We start from the raw sequence: 11,429 nt of genomic DNA, 5'->3' as shown, positions 1-11,429 counted from the left end.
AACTTAAGTAAGTGTAAATAGTAAATACTTATATACACCAACACATTTTCTTCACTAGGTTGTTCATTAGGGGTAGCTTGAGGTTGCAAGGTTTTACACTAGACAAATTTTGTTGATGACATGGGAGAGGCATCCCTCAGAGATCTCTCTATGAGCAGTTTAATTAGGGGATGGTGAGTAACAAAGTTGTCCTTCCCTTTTTAGGTTTCCTCAGCACTAATGCATAACATATTATACAAGAAATTGGGAGCATTCACCGGAGAATCATGCCTTACATAACTAAGCAACTTAAAATGATGTGCATGCAAGTATGAAAATCTTCCTTCATAGGTAAAATACCTAATAATATGGATGGCTAAGTCATGGTATGGTGGTAGAAGAGATAGTCTTTTGCAACCCTTCTTGGTTATGTCCAATGGAGGGTCAATTGGTATGAAAAACCGGGCCCAATTTGACCTTGCATCATGTGCATTAGGGTAGTGTTCTCCCATTGCTAGTAAGCCAATTACTTCTACTATATTCTCTTCTATAGAAATAATTTTCACTCCCCATACTATTGTTTTACCTTCCTCAAATGTACATATAAATTTAGTAGTCACTTCATCATCAAACTCTATTAGTTTTTGAAAATACTCTAACTAGCTACATGTATTAAATATTCTCACTGCCTCTACGTTTGAGAGTAAAACACTATGCTCAACCAATTCTAATTGCTACAATTGTCCTCTCATTTTTGCTTGCCAATTTCAATCTCTGCTCTCATTGCATTATTACCTTCTTCCTTTCTATAAATTCAGGCTCTTTTGTTTTTGGAAATCACAGCCCTTTCAAATTTCACATTTTTTTCTACTAATTTCCATCATGAAAAATATGTCATGAGCAATAATAATGAACTTTTTAATGAAAATAAACCATGGATATGTGAGAATCATCCCAAAATTTAATTTGGGTCACATCAAAATTGAATTTGGGTCACATTAAAATTGAATTTAGGTCACATCATAGCCTGATAGAGAGGAATTACTTGGGAATATAGGTATCACACATGACATTTGTGTACTATGGCAATTGGGTTTTGGATTTTAAGGATCTTTAATAAATAAATAGAAATATCATTAGAAATTAATAACCTTCCTTGCCTCTTGCTAAATATGGACAAGTGTCCTTACTTGTCATAATCGACAAAAAGTATGGAACTGGCATAATGTCACAATAATACATTTAATGTAGTACTAGATATAACTATCAAAATCTATGTACTATAAATTAATAAATTTTTGAAAAGCTTATGCCTACAAATTGATCATTGCACATGCCAAAAGGTGACAAGAGTTAAAGGTCAACAACAACAATAGACATTAGTGGACTCATCACATTATTGAAAGCATTGTAAAATGATGACATGGAAGAAAGGTGGATGGAAGAAAAAGAAATGAGGTGAATTGAAAAAGAAGAAATTAGAAAGTGAATGAAGAATTTGAACTTTATGTGGACATAAAGTGTTTATTATGGACATGCTTGAAGGAGTTGTTATTGAAGAGATGCAGGTAGGAGGTTCGCACCTTCTACTACATGAAGTGTGTTAGTTGGACAACTATGTAGTTGTAGTTGGAACTCATCTTTTGTCTATGGTTTTTGATAGAGGCAAAACCTATGGCCATTTACAAGCAATTTGAAGTGGACAAGATCAATAGTTTTTAGCTTGACTACTCCATTGTCAAATACATACTGAATTTCATAAGGTCCTAACCACCATGTCTGCAACTTCCCTAGCTTCTTTTTGAAATGAGAATCATATAGGAGGGCCTAGTCTCCCACTTGGAATTGTTTGTTACTTATATGCACATCATGCCACTTCTTTTGCTGCTATTTAATTATCTTTGTTCTCTCTAATGTTGTCTTTTGCATTTCATCTAGTGAGTTCAAATTGTGAAGCCTCCCTTGTTGTGTTGCAGGAAGATTGATGTTCAATTCGAAAGTAGTATGGAGGGTTTTATGTTAAAATTCAATAGGCAACATTGTTGCTTTTCCATACACAAGTTCAAATGGAGTAAATCCAGTGGTTGTCTTCCATGTAGTTTGATATGCCTATATAGCTTCAGTTAATCTATTGGTCCAATCCTTTCTGTGTATTTCCATTATCTTAGTTAGAATCACTTTAATTTCTTTGTTGGTGACCTTAACTTGTCCATTTTCTCGAGAGTGATAAGGACTAGAGTTTTGGTGCCTTATGTTGTATTCTTTCTTAACTTGAGTGATCAAGTTTGATGCGAACTGGGCTCCTTGATCTGTGACAATTTCTTTAGGAACTCCATAGCATGTGAATATTTCTTCATATAAAAATTTAGCTACTTTCTCATCTCTTGCATTTTTCATTACCCTAACTTCAACCCATTTAGTTAAAAAATCCATGCATACCAAGATGTAGGATTTACAATTGATGGTGGGTCAATTGGACTTATATAGTCCATACCCCAATAATAAAAGGGTGTTAAAATAATCTATGGATTGAGTGGCATTTCATCTAACTTGGTTGGTCAGCCTATCCTTTGGCATCTATCATACTTGGTGGTATTATTTGTCACATCCTTATGTAATGTTGACCAATAATATCCAGTAGTAAGTATCTTGAGTGTTGTTCACTTTCCTACAAAATGGCCTCCACATGGTTCATTGTGATAAGCATGCAGTATGTCATATATCTCATCCTCTCTAACATATCTCCTCATGACCTGATCTGGTCTAGTATAGAAGAGATTGTTATCTATCCATGAATAATGAAAATTTTTCTCTACAAACTTCCTTTTGTCCTTGTGAGAGAAGTGTGGGGGCATTCTATTTGAAACCAGATAGTTTTCTATGTCCACATACCATGATGTATGAGTTGCTATGTGGAATAAGTGCTCATCTAGGAAGGTATCTTCAATTGGAGTTGGATCTTCATCAACAATATGCAATCTAGACAAATAATCAGAAATTGTGTTGTACTGTCTTGGCTTATTAATAATAGTAATATCAAACTCCTACAGCAACAAAATCCATCTTCCTAATCTACCCATTACAGCAAGTTTATTCATTAAGTATTGTATAGCTAAGTAATTAGTATGAACAAAAATAGGATATCCAATTACATAATATTTGAATTTGTTCAATGCATAGACTACAACTAAAAGTTCTTTTTTGATTACTGTGTAATTCAGTTCAGGACCATGAAAGCTTTTACTAATATAGTAGATGGAATTTTCAGCACCTATAGCATATTCTAATGCATCAGTATGGATATGAAATGGAATTTGACCAATTAGGTCCCTTTAAAACTAGTGTTGTAGTGAGGAGTTTCTTAAGCTATAGGAAGGCTTCATGACATGTGGGTGTCTAATTGAATTCAACTTGTAATTACCTCTATCTTAGTCGGATCCACTTGTATTCCTACAAATAATATAAAATAACCAAGCACCACTCCTTCTTGCATGAGCATGAAACATTTCTCACTAGTGAGGGATCTATTATCTTCTTTGAATTGGATAAGAACCTTTTCCAAATTCATCAAGGCGTCCTCAAATGTGACTCCAAACATAGTGAAATCATCCATGTATATTTCAATGTAGTCATGCGATATATCAACAAAAATGTAGATGACAACTCTTTGAAATGTCGTAGGGGCATTACATAGGCCAAATGAAAAGATAGAATATGCAAAAGTACCCCATGGGCATGTTAATATGGTTTTATCTTGATCATGGGCTATACTTATCTAATTATAACCACTGTACCCATCTAGGAAAGAAAAATATTTCTTACCAGCTAGAGTGTCTAGAACTTGATCAATGAAGGGTAAAGGAAAGTGATCCTTTTTTGTTGTCTTAGTCAATTCTCTGAAATCTACACAAATCTGCCATTTCCCTCACTTTTTAGGCACTATAACCAAAGATGATACCCATCTACTATCGGATATAGGGTATATAAAACCAGCATCAAGCAACTTTTTTGATTCAGTTTTAACTATTTCTCTAAGTGCTAGATTAATCCTCCTCTGGTTTTGATGGAGTGGTAGGCACCTTTCATTGATATATATTCTATGAGTGCACAATGTAGGACTTAACCCTTTCATATCCACATAATCCCATGCAAAAACCTTTTCATGTTTTTGAAGAAGCTCTATTAATTGTTTCATTTGTTTGGGAGACAATTTTTGATTAACATGGAGATTATAACCTTTTGACAACTCAACAATAGTTGTGAGATCAACCATATCAGCTTTAACAATTGGATTTGTATCTAGTTCACATGGTAAAAGCTGATGAATAACATTTGGTTCCTTAGGGACAAAATAATTCTCATTAAATTCCTTATATGTAGTTAATTCCAAAATAGAACTGTCAGATACATCTTTTTCTACCACACATGTATTATTAAGAATACTCTAAATTACTAAATCTTCTTCCTGCAACTTTAGAAAAGACTTTCTACGTAACTTCATAAGCTATACTATAGAGTTTAACTCTTCTTCTACATCCCCTAAATCTAGCCATATAGATGTACTTAAAATTGGTTGTGGTTGTACTCGAGGATATAGATCAAATTTCTTTGTTGCCTATCCATTTGATACAGTCATACTCTTGGACCTACAACTTATATTTGCATCAATTGTAGCTAACCATGGTCATCCTAAAATAATAACATAACCAGACAAATTAACTTTTGGGTACAGAATCATGAAATTTGTAGGGTACTCTAGAGAGTCCAAGGTTACTATTATGTGTTCTATCATCCCATTGGGAGTGATAGTAGAACTATATGCAAGCTACAGAATTGTTGGGGTTGTTCTTAACCCTTCTATATTTAGTTTTTTCATTGTATCCTTATTCATAATATTTATAGTAGCACCAAGATCAATCAAAGCATTTTTAATAGACTGACCATTTATAATCACATTCACAATTGGACTTCCTGGATTAGACTATTTAGGATTAATCATTTTTTCTAACATAATGTTAGCCAATTGTCCTATAACATGGATTGTAGTGGCGTCCTTTTTCTTTCTCTTACACTTTTTTAGATAGGCTTCTCTAGCGGCTTTGCCATAAATAGGGACATCTTTGATAGCTTGGAATAAAGGAATTTGGACATGCATGTTCTTCAGTTGATCAATGATATCAAAGGGTTGTTCCTCTGTTTGTACAGGTTTACTTTGTATGAGCTCCTCTAGAAAAGAAGGTGCAATTGATATTTGATTTTGAGCTAAGCTAGCTACATTGGTTGGGTCAACTACTTATGGTTGAGAAGTTGCAGATTCTGATGTTTCAAGAGTATCTGGTATTTTAGTTATGAGAGGTGGTTTAGGCATTGGTAGGGTTGTATTAGATCTCAAATGTATATCTGCAACATTTAGAGTATAAGTAGGGTATTTTTTAGCATCAAAAGAATACATAGGATTTTGTGGCTACTTGTTATTTGGATTTGGATGAGTTTGTGCAAGAAACTAAGTCTATTTTTGAGGTCCAAAGCTTGCAGGTGGTGGCATTAGTGCAAGTTGATGGATTGGAGGTGGTAATTGTGGATTACCAATATTTTTGTTAGGCCATTTCTGAGGTCCTCTCCATTGGTTTGTAGACTCCCAATTAGCTTGGGGTGCTTACCATTGGTTTGGCTGATTCTACCATTGATTATTTTATTGGTTAGACCATTGGTTATTTTTCTATTTTGGCCAAGAAGGTTCAACATTTTGAGGCCATTAAGGTTGTTGTGGATTATTTTGCCAAGCATTATTCCAATTAGGTTGACTATATTGTGGAGGACCTTGGGTACTATAGTTTTTCCATTGATTACCATATAGATTTGAATTTTGTAAAGGATCTTGAGGCATACCTTGACATGAGGCCCATGGCCGGCATTGAGTAACAAAAAATGCTTGCTCACCCTCTCCTTCTATCTTGATGTACTCAGTTGGAAGATGTTGGTTCTCCATGCTAGTGACCAATTTGTACTAACAATCTTTCTTCTTCTTTCAATAGTGTGGATAGTACTTAGCTAATTGTACATCAGCCTCTACATGCTTCTTCTTTGTACTCATTGTGTCGAGATGTGTAGTGACATCATTTATGATGTCTTGCTTAAAATCTAAGAGTAGATTAGATTTCTTGAGCTTTGAAATACCTTGACTAAGTCCTTTAGTGGCTATGGTTTGATGTCCTCTACCTTTATTCATAGTTGACCTTGGGTAGTTAAGATAGATTTTCTTGAGTTCATCTAGAGAAGATTGATATACATCACCACCAGCCATTAGGTCTAGTGCTTCTAGACAATTATCATTCACCTCTCTCAAGAAGGCTAGTTTCTGTGAATCCTTTGACAATACGTGTTGGGGGTTCGTCTACAGTGTATACATGAAATGTGAAACATAGTCCTCTAATTTTTCATCCTCCTTTTGTGACATTCTAAAGATATCATCTCCTCTTGAGTCATTTTCCTTGAAATACTCTTTGTATTTGTCTAGAAATAGAGTTTGCATTTCATCCCAAGTACCTACTGCATTGACTTCTAAATCCATGAACCATCTTAAAGTTGATTCTTTCAGTGATGCTAGAAACAACTTCAGCCTATGAGCATCAGTATTATATTTAAAGCTACGATAGAGTATTTCAAACTCAAATAGGAAAGTATCAGGATCTTCAGTTACAAGGCCATAGAACTTTCGAAGAGCAGTTGTAGGTATATTTTTGAGATTAGCATTATATTTTTGAGATAAGTATTGGATACAAGGCTTGGGAGAGGAAATGGAAAAGTAGATTGTGCCATTACTAGAGGTATTTGATTATGGGAAAGGAATATTGGGTACTATATTGTTAACAACAGGTGGATTTAGAGTAGAACTACCAAGAAAGCTAGCCAACATTTTAGAAAAAGGTTGAAGACCACTTGTGTCTAAGAGTTGTGCTCTAGAGGAAGATTTTTTAGGAAAATAGGGCTTGCATCCTCAAAAGGAAACTCAAATTCATTTTCAAATTCTTTGTTCAAATTAATAGACTCCCATGGAAGAAATATACCATATTGATCTCATTGCCTTCCTCTTTGATGCATGCAATTGAATTCTTCACACTTGTGAAGAAACTTTGTGGACTGAAAAAAAAAAAAAAAAACTTACTAAAAAACCTACGAGCCATTAAAGATGTTCCTAGCTTGACATTATCCTCAGCAATAGTTCCAAAAATGGTCCACATCACAATAGGTGTGTGATAATCATGCCCAAGGACTCATTTAGGAATATTATTTTCAATCTAAGGATTATTCTCCCCACCATGAGGTGCATTTAATTTGTCAACCCAAGGATGTATACTTGAAATGGTCGGCATAGTATGTGCACTAGGTTTCTTAAAGAGTCATTATGCTTATGTTGTAGGAAAGTAAAATGCAAAGAAGGAACCTAACTAGTGTTGCAGAAAACTATGAATACTAGAAATGCAATTAAATGCTAACTTATATTCCAACTCAGATCATTCACTATAATTGTTCTCATAGATGCTGCAAGAACACTCACAAAGTATGATGTTGTAGGAAGAAACTTACAACTTCTACTTGAAATGCTAAAAATATTGAAGTAAATCTACACTACTCTAGTCTAATCCACCTCCCAAGTGGGCCCCCTTGGTTGGCTTCTGCTAATCTACTAACACAGAATGTAAACTAAGAATTATTTCATTATATATGAGATTCCTTATACAAGAACAATACAGAAAATTGCAAAAACCATTCACTATGAGACTCAACAGTTTCTTTTTATAGACTTTCTTTTTTCAAAAAACTTTCAAAACTATCAATCCAATCCCTATAAATAGAGGATCAACACTTATTCTAAAATAGGAAACTGACTACAAATCTACTAGAGAAAAAGAAAGAAATGTAACATTTCATGGTACAAACAATAAAGTATAGATAACTAATTTGATATAGTAGTAAATGCAGAGGGAATATAACAACTTTTCATCCCTACATTCTTGGAATAATAGCTCATCCTTTGTAGTGGTCATGTCTCTTGATACCATTATAGTTCTTCCACCTTGAATGAACTTTAATGTTCCTTTTTGAATGTTGTCGACCATCTCCAGCTTCTTCCCTATCAAATTAGTTATGACATAGAAATATTTGCAAACAAGCATAATCAAATCAAATCCAAATATTAGAACACATATTCTGATGGTTATATGAAATACTACATTATATGTATAATATTGGCAAAATATGAGATACTATCTACCCATAGGTTAATGGTTCTATCTATACTTAATAAGTTCAACTAAGCATAAGTTTACAAATGTCATAGTAGTGTTAAAATAGAGTATTAAAAATTATCATAAAATAGAGGCAATAATTAGCCACATCAACACCTAGAATGTAATGATCTTCATTATTGTAGGAATGTAGAAAATGATTCTCCCTATTTTAAATTTTTTTTTTTTTTGCATAGATCCAACATAGTAATAAGGTGTTGTATGTTGTAAAAATATTTTTAGATAAATCATTGGGTAATTTCATCAAATGTTTTAAGGGGAGGTGCAAATTTGGTAAACCATTACATGGCTTGTCCCTTAAACTTCTAGGAAAGAGTTTCATCAAGTATGTTTCCTCATGCATGAAGTCCATGCTAAGAGCATAGAAGTGACATACATGGTCATGTGGGTCACCATTTTCATCATATTTATCATACATAGGAACCTCTATATCTCAAGAAAATTGTATTATGTAAGACTTCTATCAAATGAGAGAGCACATATGGTTTCTACAAAATATGTCTTGGGTTGCTCTTTTTCCATTTTTATTTAGGCAAGTTGACTTCTTAGCTCTTTCATTTCTTTTCTTAGGATATCAACTTTATTTGGATCCCTTTTCTATATGATCCTTTTAATGTTGTAGTTAGAATGGAGTTTCCATCCTTGAGAAGTTGTGTATTGAAATTATTGGTCTCCATTTTTCTCTAATGCTTTTAGCATAAGTTATTGGAGAAGTTCATCTTATTAAAATCTCATGAGGTCCTCACTAGTAACCTCATTATCTACCTCACTCTTATAGTGTGATTATGAGGGTCTAGTTGGTGAGGGATACCCCACAGTGTGTGTCCTTAGAGATCATGGTGGTGTGTTATTCCCATTGTTACCACAAGACGGGTTATTCACAAACAAGTTTCTGTAGTTTCCATGAGCATGCCTACTCTCAAAATCATGTGCCTGAGTACTAGTCTTAGAATGTGGGTTAGAAATTTCTCTAGCAAAGCTATACACCTAGATTCTTCTAGTCTTTCTCTATCCAACCGAGCTTGTTCTTCTCTAAGCACGCACTTCTAGGTGATAGTTCCTCTCTTTGGGATTCATGGTGAGTGAAACACTATTCGTATCCCTAGGGGTATCAAAGCGAGTATCAAATAATTTTTCAAAGTGGTAAAACAGATTACGCCAAGTAGTGGTGTTAGCCTATTCCTACCTATCAAGGAAATTATCTTCCTCATAAGTTTTCTTACAAGGTCATTTAGTAAGAGTGGACAATTGTGCAAAAGTAAAAGAGGGATGACTTCCTCGATCGACATGGAGTCTAGTTGCAACCAACATGTAAAGACAAGCCTTTAGTATGGTGAGACAAATTAAATACTTTTAGGATTAAAACTTGTATAGCCAAAATGCTCACTTGTCAAAAGATGGAATGGAGTGAATAGCTTGTCAAAAGTGCTCAAGAATTTATAGTACTAGTGATTCCAACCAAGAGTTGAGAAAGATGCTTAATAGAAAATAACCAAGAGAATGAGGTAATTGATTTTTTGACAAGTGAGAAATAGAGACATTAAGTTTGTATCTGAGAGATGAAACTCGTCTTTCCATCTTTAGATAGTACCAGACATGGAGATTTTAGACTAGACAATGTTAAGACTAGGTAGAAATACCCCTAATTCAGCTAAAATTCAATTATGCAAGCAACAAAAACTAAGAGATAGGTTACAGTAAACCAGGTGATATAAGATCGATAAGTTTATTGTGCAATAGTTTTCACAATAGACAAGTGATACTTTCCAAACAGATGATACTTCTTAGTAGGTCGTATGATAGAGTATATTATATTAGGGCAATAAATTTTGTTAAGCAGTGTTATACTTCTAGAAAATAAGAAGTATCACACGATATTTATTTGAATTGACGTGCGATATAAACATAATAAAATTTGTAGTATGTGACTTGTAACACCCTACCAGGGAACCCAAAAGAAATTAACCTAAAGTTTCACTAAGTTTTTGAATGATAATAACAAAAATAGATAATAAATAGTGGAAGCATTAACTCACATACATAACAACCATCACAAAATAGTTTACATCTCTTAAGGTCCCATGATATTTAATCACATTTAAGTTTATTAATATTAAATCTAATACACAACAATTCCACTCTAAAGAATAATCATAAGTATGAATCCATTTAAATATTATACAATTATAGAATGACACTTGGCATAACTAGAATGCTTGATCATCCACTATACAAGTCACAAGGTATGAAAAGCTCAAAGAATATACATCATGAATAAAATACATCATCTCAAAATATCTCTAATAAACAAATACAGTATAACAAAATATAATAATCCAACAAAAATGTAAGATTGGATAGAAAGAAGCATCTACACAAACACATCCAACAAGACATCCAGTTGTTGAATCTCAATGGTATAAGAAAAATACATTACCACTCGACCTCATGGAACCTAAATGGCCCACTCCCACTATGCTAAGGAGATAAAATCAAGTCCCATATGGATATCAAAACACAATTCATAACCAGCATCTAGGTCAAGAAAAACTTGAAAGCAATCTAACTTAAAGTGTGCCAAGACACAAGTATCAACTAATCCCAGAGGCAAAAAAGACAGATAGGAAGTCTACTATGTAAGTTGGAAAGTGTCATTGCATGAGCCAACTCTAAGGTTACCATAGTAGCCTCTTTGGAATCTAACCCCCTAGTGTCTCTATGCGGCACCAATATCCTTTCGTACAGATAAGGCATATTAATGAAGAAAGGTCACAACCAAGCATCCTCTATTCTCCCATCCTAACTTGTACTAGCACTCAAGGCATGGGAAAGGAAAAGTAATGACTCTTATTAATTTATTTTAAAACTCATTTAATGAAATGTAATCACTTATTAAAAAAATTTACAATGGGTTACCTAGGTAGCCATTCTGGGGTCCAATCTCCATTGCAAGCCACTTTCCAATGTACACATAGATTACCTACTCTAGGCTCATAAAAGTACAACTCATAAAATCACAATTTCCACCTCAATCCTTTCCAAGCAACTGGAAAGCACCTATACGTAAAAACACTATATTCACCTTAGTCCTTTATAATCAACTGGAAGGAAACTAAAAACCAATCTCAAAATCACCTCAGT

Source organism: Cupressus sempervirens, chromosome 5 (genome assembly GCF_028749045.1).
Source record: "Cupressus sempervirens isolate cs-2001-9-10 chromosome 5, ASM2874904v1, whole genome shotgun sequence".
NCBI classification, from domain to species: Eukaryota; Viridiplantae; Streptophyta; class Pinopsida; order Cupressales; family Cupressaceae; genus Cupressus; species Cupressus sempervirens.
This window is presented reverse-complemented; position numbering follows the sequence as displayed.